This window comes from Drosophila grimshawi, unplaced genomic scaffold (assembly GCF_018153295.1).
Source record: "Drosophila grimshawi isolate 15287-2541.00 unplaced genomic scaffold, ASM1815329v1 contig_848, whole genome shotgun sequence".
NCBI classification, from domain to species: Eukaryota; Metazoa; Arthropoda; class Insecta; order Diptera; family Drosophilidae; genus Drosophila; species Drosophila grimshawi.
Genome location: NW_025063692.1, coordinates 5,763,627 through 5,776,222, shown reverse-complemented (window position 1 = coordinate 5,776,222; position 12,596 = coordinate 5,763,627). Strand labels below are relative to the sequence as shown.

The 12,596-nt window shown below is 33.7% G+C and overlaps 1 long non-coding RNA gene across 1 annotated transcript in view; it reads right to left on the bottom strand.

Moving 5' to 3' along the window:
* Positions 1–11,098, bottom strand: part of LOC116805629 — an 88,842-nt gene extending 77,744 nt beyond the window's left edge. The window contains exon 1 of the long non-coding RNA XR_004365305.1: positions 10,958–11,098. This is a non-coding gene — a long non-coding RNA (uncharacterized LOC116805629). The remainder of the gene's footprint in view (positions 1–10,957) is intronic.
* Between the last annotated feature and the right edge of the window lie 1,498 nt (positions 11,099–12,596).

The window sequence follows — 12,596 nt, the reverse complement described above, 5'->3', positions numbered from 1 at the left end:
GTGGACATTTGACAAATACTAAATACTAAGAACTGTCAAGCATTCGTTCTATGATTATTGATGGCTTTATAACCACGACCAGTGCTATGTTAAAACCGATGAGAAATGAAAAGTCAAGCCTAGCCGACTGCGGCATACTCTTAAAGCAGTGAAAATCAGCTTAAAGAGATTCTAACGTCTCGATTTTAGCTCAAGAACTGTAGACATTTCCGATGTTTATGTTTATAAGTCGATCATTGAAAACCAACAATAGAAATTTTCATTCAAAATTGTGTGATTCTAGCTGGCAAATGTATGAGATATTTTATCGATAAGCATTTATCGATGTTATCGATTTTAGAGCACCCAGTGCGCTTATGCTCCCAATTGTAACATTTTGTCGAACTCATTGACAGACATTGTACCAATATACCATTCCAGCTTCGATAATATAGAGTATAAATAAGTCGATTGCGAGAAAAAACATACGTTAATTTCTAAATGTAATGAGAAACTAAACTTTGCGAGCAGAATTGGCAAGAGAAACATTCAAAAAATATATTTTTTATTTAAGATATCGCCCTGTCTGGTTAGACTTTAGAGGCTGCTCTTTAAGTCAAGTCAGATCAAAGACCTTAAGTAGATAAGTTCAAAGATCATTAATCAAAGTTCAAACCAAAGAACCTAACTAAGTAATACTTAAACTAAACCCATTTTATGTTGTTCTTTTTGTGCTTGCTTGTTGCTAAACGAATGGAAATTGCCAATTGTAAGGTGCAAGAACTTAGCCAAAACGCCTTTTTTTCCCTTTTTGTTAAGTGTTTTCTAAAATTAGAGCAAAACCACTTTTTGACAGTTCGTCGAAGCGTTACGCTGATAATTATTCTACACACACACACCACACACATGAGCTTCACCTGTTTTTTTGCCGAGTTCAAGTTGGAGCTGAAGTTCTGATAGTTGCAAATTGTACTTCTTTTTGCTGTTTGTTTGGAATTACAATTCTTATCCCTCGATCTCTCTCTCTCTCTCTCCCTCTCTCTCGTTGTCATACTGTGTCTCTCTCTCTCTCTATCTCTCTCTCTATCTCTCTCTCTCTCTCTCTCTCTCTGTTGTTGCAGGTCTGGACACATGCAAGTTGCACAATCTCCCTTTTCCCCGCCCTTTCTTTCTTTCTTTCTATGTCTCTCTCTCTCTCTCACTCTCTCGGTCGCTCACTGTCTCTCTCTTCTCTCTAACTCTCATTATCTCTCTGTGACTAGACGCTGTTATGGGCATTTCAAGACTCGTTTGTCTCACACACAGACACACACACACCCAAGTATTTAATTATTGTGTTCAAAGTCCACAAAAGTGCACGCAAAACTACTCAAGCAATACACAAAAGTACTCAAAGCTGAACACCGATACTGATCTGTTTGAAGGATTATATATATTTTGAGAAGTACTCATTTTTTTTTTTGGTTATATAATTGTTTAAAACTCTTTTAAAATTTACACATTTTTTGTGGCTTTTCTTATATATTCCAATAAAACAAAGAAAATTCATTGCAATCTTTAATTTTATATAAAAACAAGCAAGAATGTTTAATTCAACACCATATTCCACAGTTGTAGGTCGACTATCGATTAGAAGTCGAATTTTTAGAATAGTATAGGTTTATGTATTATCTGCATTTAGCCCCAAATGACGAATGGTTCAAAAGCCGCAATTCTTTATCCAAACATTTTTTTTTAATTTATTGGCAACTATCGTTTTATATTACGTCAACTATATAATATAGTTGTTCGATCCGATTGCCTTCGACCTTATGGACTAGTGTTATATAGTGCATTTATGCATACACTATATCTTTTGAACATGGTTACATATTTAAGTTATAGTGATTTGCTTTCCAGAGTTAAATAATCATGTAAAATGTATAAAAACCTATTCTAAGCAGTTTTACAGAGACACAATCAGACTTTAATCTTTGTACTTGTACTTTCTCTCTCTCTCTCTCTCTCTCCCGCTCCATTGCTCTCTCACTCATTCTCTATATGTCTTTCTCGCTCTCTGTATTACAATCTGGGATCTCTCATACCTTCACGTCAGTCACATTTTTGAGCTGCTTCGGTTTCTTATCAATAGCTGGCGACAGTTTGAATTTGTTGTCGTTGGTTGTTGTTGTTCTTGTTGTTTGAATTACGCTGAATTGATAGGGCACTCAAAGCAAATGGGCCAGCGATCCGGCCGTAATCAAAAGTCAAAGTCACCAGGGCCCCCGTCAACCGCCCCCCAGCTCTGCTTGGATCCAGTTCCGAGTCAATGCGATGAAGCGTCTTGCGGTAACTGAACTTTCTATATATATATGCACTTATGTATATATATATATCGAGATATACATATATTTATATATATGTATGTGCATATATTTTGGGGCATTACTTGACCATATTAATCGGCGTTTAATGAAAATGCCCTGCTTATCTTTTTCTATTCTTTTTTTTCCCCTTTTGCACTTGATTATTATTTCTTGTTGTTTTTTTATCATTATTCTTTTTATTGTTGTTGATTTTTTGTACATTGTCACACAAAAATAGCAACACAGAGAGACACACACACAGAGAGAGAGAGAGAGAGAGAGAGAGAGAGAGAGGGAGGGAGACAGAGACCGGTGAACCGGTTGTGAAAAACTTGGCTGTGGGCAAGGCTGGGAAAATACTTGCTCGATACTCGTGCTTATTGAGCACGCATGCGACTCTGAACTATGCGGCAACAGGTCCACACTTATTCAGCTATCTCAGCAACAACAATCGACTGAAAAGTGGTTTGCTCCAGTCCCCAAGTTTGTTGATGCCCGTTTCTCTGCCCCGCTTAAGGTCGTCTGTAGAACGGAACCCAAAGACGACGCACAGCGAGAACCACACACTGAAAAGTAAAACTAAGCCAATAACAAGAGTGCGAGCTACCTGAAATGATCGTCCAACAGATACCCTGCACAAAAAAAAAAAAAAACGAAAAGCAAAATGGGGCATTTTCCATATATTCACAAAACAGCACATCGATATTTATCGATACTTGTGTCGACATGATTTACCGACAAAGCAATAATCTACATATCAAAGTCCAATACTTTAGCTCATATATTATGATTACATATATTTAAATATATACTTTATGTGAACATTATTTGATTTTTCCCAAGCGTTAGAATAACTGTTTAATCATTTTACATTTGAAAATCATTATTTCTATTTTTTATTCATTTCAAATTTAAATTTTGAGCATCTCCTAACTTTATATCATTTAAACTTTAACTTCAAATATTTGTTTTTAGTCCACAATAAGTAAAAAATGTACACAACTTTAAAATACACTCAGAACAACATTTTTTAATGTTAAAAAAAAACCAGCAGAACAGCGCTCAATAATAATAATGATCATCATCATCAACATCATGATAGTAATCGGTATGATCATTATCATACAAACATTGATGACGCCGGCCAAAGAATGTGCCACCCAGCTCCCCTGGCCCCCTCCACGAATCAACGTCCCACACAGAGTGGGCAAAAAAAAAACAAGTTTCATCGTGTACTGTCAAGATCGTTCATAAACACACCAAACATCGGATCGGATCGGATCGTGTATGGGAATGAGTATGGTATAATATATGGGGTGGAGGACGGATAGGTTGAGGTGGGGTTGTGTGGAATGGTGTGTATATTGCACATGCACATGCTACACACAACGACAACCGATAACTGGCAACGGGCATGTGGCAAGCAGCAAGTGGCAACACCGGCTTACAGGTTGCTTGTTTGCTTGCTTTAATTGTGGCTGCTGAGCCAAAAGGTACTCCTCAGAAGATCAGGTTTCGCTTAGGGCTTATCATCATTATCATCATGAAGAAAGTTAACCAACTGCTTACCAACAACTGACCAACAATGTAGGCGAGCTAACTGATTTAAAGTTCTCCTATCCTTTAAGAATTGTATAGATTATCTATTTAATTATAATTATCAAAATTTAAAGAATTTATTTCCATTGACTGTTTAAGAGACTATAATAATAATAAGAATAATAATAATAATAATAAAAGATGATAATGATACATTTAAGTTTTTAAGACCATTTCTAATCAAACGTTTACAAAATTATTCATGAATAAAAATCATTCCGGTTTGAATCTTTTGTTATAATGGGGGTATGCAAATCAACGTAAATACCTACTTATGAACTGTTCTGGAAATCAAAATTCTAATCGAAACACAAACTCAAATTCTTGACTATTTGCTCACAAGAGAGCCCCAGCAACAGCAACAGCAACAACAACATCATCATCAACAACAACAACAACGACATCAACAAAATGAACGCCCGCACAATGCGCTTCGTTGCTTTTAAGTGTTTCTTTCCATTGTTTATACAATTTTTGTAGTTTAGGAAAAAATATAAATAAATAAATAAATAACGAACAAAATACAAAAACATTAACACAAAACCAAAATTGAAATATACAGAGAACAAAAAAATTGGGTAGTAAACAGACAATTTATTGTTATTATTAGTATTACTAAGTAATATTTCGACACTTTGTATTTACTTTGAATTTTATTGGTTTTTTCAATACCCTGTGACAGGGTATACTGACTTGAAACTTGGCATATATATTCATCGCTGCTCATTGATCTGCTCTGCGAACTGAAAATCGATAACATCGATAATCTCTAATCGATTTCTAGCTTGAGTCACAAATTTTAGAAAGTAGATGATTGTTGTCATTGTTTTTCAAAGATCGGCATATAAATCTGTGTACAAGTTCAATCAGCTTTCTCTTCCACAATTTCAGAGCTAGAGTAATCGAATTTGGAAGGTAGATTTCTAATAAGAGTATTATAAAGAGTGAAAGTATCCTGCAGTTTGTTTATTTGCGATCTGTTATCAGGGTATTTCGTAGTCGGTTATGCCCAACGGTTATGCAAGACGTTCTCACTTGCTTATGAAATCCAAACAAGCACATGCAATTTTTATTTACTAAACATTTCAATTGCGATTCAAATCCATTCCATTCCATTTCCTTTTCTTATTTATGTTAATATATGTATCTGCTGATTGCTTGCTGATTCACAGATCTTACGATTCTATAATAGAATACCCCTATTATAAGTTGAGCAACGATTTGCATATATTAAAACTACGTTTTTATGATATGCAACTATATTCTTTATCAATTGATAAGAACAACGCGTGGAATTGACTTTTAAATACATATATATATGTGTTTATTGTTCAAGGAATAGTTTCATTCTATTCTTCTCTATCATTTTGTTCAGATTCACATTGTTTTCTCTTTAATTTATGTATGTTTGAATGTGTTTGTCTGAAATGCTTATAATTACGTTTCCTTGGGTTTCTTTTAATAAAAGTGCTATTCAGTCTGCCTACTGCTCTCTGCCTCTCTCTCTCTTTCGCTCTTATAGAGTTATAATTGTTTTTAATATCCCCGCCGAGTTGTTGGCTTAGCAATTTTCCACTTGCAAAAAAAAATAAACAAAAATTCAAAAAACTTGGTTGTTGCTTGTTTGTTGGCACTGTAATTTATGATTGGAAAAACTATCCGGCATTATTTCCTTCGATGCGTTCGTTGCCTTTTGCATATTCATGAGGCCGAGCTTGCTTGCAAATTAGATACACACTCACACACACACACACACTTGCTCTGTGTTGTACATTTTAATAACACTTAACAAACACCTTGGACTTGGCATGAAAATTGTTGATAAATTATGTATTTAATAGTTGTTGGTGAGAAGTTGTTGTTGTTGTTTGACTGGCGCCTAAGAAATAATTTCCAATTATTACTGGGATCGTATGCATCATCATCAGAGCTAGAACTTGAAAAACTCCAATTTTAATATCCAAACAAAAAAAATGAAATTATAAATCAAGTTAGAAAACTCCAGTCGCGAGAGCTCGATTAGGAGAAGGTTGAACGTTCCTTAATATGTCTGGGTATACTATATATCAATTGTTATACTATAGCATTACAATTGTGTCTTTTATTGCTATCGGAAATCGATTTGTATCGAATATCATGAAACTTGATCTGTGTTTGGTATATGAGATCTTATATTCAAAAATGGTCAGCATTTGTTTATTTGTGTCATAGAATATATAACCAGAAACTGTACGAATGATTGGCTTTTACAAAATAAACTGTAGTAAAAGTACCTTGAGATGATTAAGATATGAGTTTTTAGACAAAACTATTAAATATTAAATTTATCTTGCAATTAATACGCAACAATATAATTAAAATTAAACTAATTAAATTGGTAATAAGATATGTATTAGAAAACTTTGTAAAATTAATTATTGAGAATATTTAACCGAATATAAATATAATTGTATATTTTGTTGCGCTAGGAAGAAAACGTGTAAAATAAATAAAATACGATATTTGGGTCTGGTAGAGTAAGCAAATATAAATAAATATATACAAAGGTTTGTTGAAACAAAAAATACACAAAAAAAAATTGGCATAAACAAACAAAAAATAAATAAATAAATTTAATAAAACGACGCTACACATACTTCAAATACTTGCTACATATATATTATCGAATACTAAAGCATTCAACGTATTCAAAACAACTGTTGAACAGTTCTACAAACCACAAACTATAAACTACAAACTATAGACGAAGGCCTTGCATCCCCTATTCCCTGCCTCACCTCTACCACCCATCCAACCCATCCCCATCGGATGCCAATAACTCTACAAAACTGGCTGTCGTCACTTTATCGCGAGTATCATGCATAAGCTCATATACAAATACAGTGCTGCCCATACAATTAGTTCCATCAGCTTATAAAATAATAATATGAACAATAAATGACTTTTAGTTTAATAAATATGATCGGCTTTTTCATTTAACTAAGAAAAAAACGCGATATACGTTTAGACTTAATGAGAAATTAGTGTTACCAGTTTTATGGCCATCAGTGTGCATACTATGATGCAGTAAGTATTTAGTGTGTGTATGTGTGTGTTTAAATCAAGTAAACGTGTCAATCACACAATACGTCTTAGAAATGTCAACAACAACAAAAAAAAGCGCAACCAACTACAGACAGAATCACATACTCACACACACACACACACACACACACACACACTCACACACACACAAGAAAACAATATGACGATAATATTAATATTGAATGTAAGTATGTAATAATAATAACAATAAGTATCAGTCAACGACAACGGCAGCAACAACAACGATTGTCATTAAGATAAACATTATTGAGTGTCACATAGAAAGAGAAGAGCCAGAGACAGAAAGAGAGAGAGAGAGAGAGAGAGAGGGAGAGAGAGTTGTCACAAATAGAACAATTTTTAAGTTATATCTTTGGAATTTGGTATTTGAATACCTAGATATATTATTGATTATTTGTAAAAAGTAACTTCACCAAATTCAGTCAGAGTCCACTAAAAACTATATCTAGTTTAGCTAAGTGTTCTATCATAAGATTAGTGAGTTTCCCAATTCTATTCTTCCCATGAATATTGTTTGCTGATCTCATTTAAGAATATTACTGCCTAAAAGACATTTTGTTTTAAGTAAATATAAACTTCTTATATCAAGTAGTGCGAAATAAATTCTGCTTCATTTAAATAAATAAACGTTTAATCAGATGTAATATTTTTTTATTCAGCTAAAGGTAAATAATCCTGTTCAATGAATGTGGGCACTTTAGTTGGGCTACTTATTCGTAATTGAAGAACTTAACGTCATATTTGCCGAATGACAGCTACTGAATTTGACTTGATTTGAGCTGAGTTCCATTCAAAGAAATGAGATGAAATGAGTTTATCTGAGATCATTTCAAATGGCATTTTTGGGAATGCTTGGGGGCGCTGATGGAAACGAGTACAACTACTTTGATATTCGTTTCATGCTCAAAGGTACTTATGAATACTATTTGGCAAATTTGGAGCATGCGAGTGGCCGGCAAATGCCAATGCGGAAATAACACTTAGCATTCCAAGAAATAAAAAATAAATATGTAAGAATGCCTCTCGTCGAGCTTGAAACCAAGCCAGAACACGAAAATGAAATTTTTACAGATGATCAATATTATACAATTTATAAGATATATGTTGTCTACTGTTGTCTTAATCCGCATTTTCATCTTACACTATAGTATTTATCTAGAGGTAAAAGCACAATTAAAAAGCTTTGATTTTCGAGAAGTTTTGGAACGTTTTCACTGGTCGCTAAGATCAATTTTTAAATGTATATATAATATATACCTAAATTATATTGGGATTGAATTCACATTGATGCCCAAATATCATAATTTGCTATTTTATGACTGTTTTTCGTTGAACACCACCATTTGCATCTTATCAAAATCTTGTGTGCGTTGGAGTATGAATATTTATTTGCTGATCATAATCAAGTGGTTGTCATCGTGTCCAACATGAATGAAGATATATATACAAAAGGCGGATAAAAATCTCTGACAAAGTAGCCACTATATTTGTATCTGCATCTGTGTATCTGTATATCTGTATCTGTGTATCTGCTGCTGTGTGCAAGCAATCGAATCAAGAGACAAACTGGGTAATTGGTTCATTATATTGTAGAAACCAACGACATCCGCTCGTTAATGTAAATTACACAATATAACAGAGCGAAATCATCTTCGTCTTTTGGCTACGTTTAATTTGATCATTCATCGTTACAGTTTTTGTTCCAATCCCATTACATACCCGTATATACATATATTGTTAGGTTTTTTAGATGCGAGATACTAGCTAAAATAAATTGAAGATGCAACAATGTGAGAATGATGGATGTTATATTGATTATTTTTAAGATGCGACATTTTCTGAGTTGTCAAATATATGAATTTATGGATATAATATCAATTCTTGAAACCTTAAAAAAAAAAATACGATTTCCGTTCGACACCCTGATTTATTCAACGTATTTCGGATGCATTAATAAAAACTTGATATTTTATAGATTATTTTACGAAATATTCCAATTCTTTATGACAACATAAACTTCCGTAGCGTAGGGTGATACTCTTACCGTAAACAATAGTGTGCTTGAATTGGAAGCAAATAAACAATAATTCAGATTATTTTTCAAGAACTCATTGGCTACACTTAAATTTCACAAAGAGAACCGTAGAAACTTAAATTGCGATGGCTTGATATTAGAATCTGAAGTATCCAATAACTATATACAATAGTAAAGAGTCATAAGCAAATGTTTAAATATTATTATTATTATTAAACGAGACACCAGAAGACTCAGATAAGCATACAAAATCTGAGCTACAAATGTTATCGGCTGACTTATTGAACAATTCAAAGATACGTTTTCTATGCAGAAAAAAGTATTACATATTTATATATATGATATATTCGATGGGTTCAATCGAACTGAGCGAGTTTTCAGTGAATTCTAAATTTAATAATAGCAATCAAAATCTAAAAACAAAATCCACAAGAATGTTGCTTGTACGCAACAAAATTCAAAAAAAAAAAAAAATAAATAAATAAAAAAAATGAGTGGACTATGTTTATTGCTTGCTCTTTTTAACAGACTCGAATAAAAATGGGGGGAGGGGGCGATTGCAGAGCGAGAGAGAACGACGGAGAGCGAGAGAGAGAGGGAGTGAAAAAGAAAAAAAATACAGCTGATAATACGGCGCCAACAACAATAAGAACAGCAAGAGTAGAAGAATACAATTGGAATTATCAGTGGAACTGCGTGATATGACTATCAAAAGGCTTCTTCTCATTGCTGTTGTGGTTGTTGTTGTTGTTGTTGTTCTTGTTGCTGTTGGCAACGGCATTTCTCATACACACATGCACACACAGACTGTACTTATATATAGGTATGTAAAGCAGCAAATTGAGAATGGTCTACTCTATAATACAGACATTTGTTCGACAAGCAACCTTAACAAGCGAATATTAAATCCAAGTGCAAAAACCTAAGCGGATCGGCTGTGCTCGACTAGCAGATACCCCGTAAACAAACTGCAGTTTGTGGTATGTATTTATATATTGTATTTAGTATGTATATATTCCATTTAATAAGCCGATCATGTTTTCTTCTGCCTATTGCATAACAATGCACAACTACAACATACCCATTAGGGCGAATTTTTTTAATGGGTATACACTAAATAAATTACCGCTAAGAAAATGTCACGTTTTGTGGCGTTAAATTTTAGGCGAAACAAACAAACCAAAAAAAAACAACTAATTCAAAAAAAAAGAGCAAATAGCAACAAGCTTTAGAAAAAGTTGCACTCGAAATCGAAACGACTGCGGAATACTCTATCTCTCCAACTGGCAATTGTCCTCGTGAATTGGTGAATTTTACACAACCATGTGTTTGTGTGTAAATATACATATTCAGTTAAATCAAGAATTAAGCATAAATAAAAATAAATATATATATATTTTATATATTATTTTTTGCTTAATTCTTGAAATAACTGCCAGAAACAAAGCAATTGAATTCAGCTACTTTGAATTGCATATTTTGCATATACTCTGTCAGCTTTTTGGAAGTGCAGAGTACAGGTTAAAAGTAAATATGAAAAAAAAAAATTAACCTAAGTGCATGATTCATATGTATGCTTCTATTGTGTGTTGTGTGTTGTGTGTTGTGTGTGTGTGTGTTAGCACAGTTGCATATGCGAAAGACTAGCAAAAGAATGAGACAAGTAGCAACTAAGCCACGACTACAACAACAACAACAAAGCGAAAAACACTTTCATTGATAAACAGCAGCAGCAGCAGCTTAAAAAGATCAACGGCTGCTCTTTGCTGCTTAGTTGTTGTTGTTGTTGTCATTGCACTTTGTCTTGCGGCTTTTGTCTTCCGCTCTCACTCTCACTCACTCACTCTCTCTCTCACACACACACTCACACAGATACAGACACTTGCATACTTACGTGCATAAATATGTCCAACAACAACAACAAGCTGGCAAAGCTGCGCATCAATCGTCGACAATTGAGACTAACCAACATTAAACTGTAACTTCCTCACACACACACACACACTCACACACACACATATATACACAAGCACACACACTTTTTTTTACTCTTTTTTACATGTGACAATTTTTGGCGTTGTTTTAGTCACTTTTTTTGTCAAGCACCACAAAAGAAAAATAAAATAAAAAAAAAGAAAAACACTTAAAAAAAAATTGCACCAAAAATTAACAATTAATTATCATAATAATGAATATTATTTTCACAAATGAGCGCGCGCTTTTTAACGGCAAAAAAATAACAACAACAGTAAATAAAAGAAATAAACGCGGCGCAGCAGCAGCAAATACTGAATTAAACAAATAAAGAGATAATAGTAAATAAACACATATGTTTATATATGTATGAGCCACGAATTTAAATTAAGTAATACACATGAACATTTATAGATAGATATAAATCTATCTATATATGTATATACATATATTTATAAATATATTTGTCTCTTCTGCTTGTAGCGTTGCTGTTATTATTATTATTATTATTAATATTGTTATACTTGTTGCGACTGTTATTGTTGCTGTTGCTGTTATTGTTGTTGTTGCTTGTTAGCAGCGTCGACAACGATCGCTGCTGAGAAACGCACGAAGTGCACAACGACCGACGACGAGCGACGAACGATGAACGGACCCACGATCTGACACGCACGAAATGCAAAAACGCACTGAAAATGATATTTAAAAGAGAGTAGCGACACTTTATTATTTACGAAATGCTCCTCCACGCATTTGGGCATCAATTCCCAATTGCATTTCACGATCAACACACACACATACACGCGCGCTCTCTCTCTCTCTCTCTCTCGCTCTCTTTGCCCTCTGTCTCTCTTTCTCTACCCTTCTCTCTCTCTCTCTCACGTTAACTGTTGCAAAGATTTTGGTTGAAACCGCATAAGTTTTAATTCTGATTTTAACACAAGACAAAGAAAAATTCAAATTCAGCATGGAATAACGCAAAATGCTCTATTTTGCTGCTGTTATGCTCATCAGTGAGTGAGTGTTATTTAACGACGCTGTTATGTGTTTACAGAGGCATAACAGGTGTCTTTTTGCTGAAGTGAAACTTGCGCGTCTGCTTACATTTCATACAACTTGTTAACTTACTAATTTCATTTATTTCGATTTTATGGTGTGTATATAATATAAATTTGCATACAACATTCTATAAGCATCGCGCATAACAATCGTTGTTATTAACAGTTGGTTAACATAAGTTATACATATCTATAAGCCGTTACTTTTTAAATTGATAAAGCTTATGGCTAATCGATAAGTACAGAGTTGCGATAGAAACAATCAAGGCCGTGTTTTCAAACATAACGTTTTTCAGGCGGCATCATTTGCACAGTGGCTGCTAAACTGCATAATAGAATCGTACACAGTACGCATCAAAACTGTACGATAATCGCGTTTTGTGCACAATACTTGCCCAACTGTGCACAGCTGTCATTAAACCATTTTAAGAGCCGTTTTTATTTGTTTTAAATTTAAATGTTTAAATTACTTCAAACAAACCCAAAAACAAAAAGAAAATT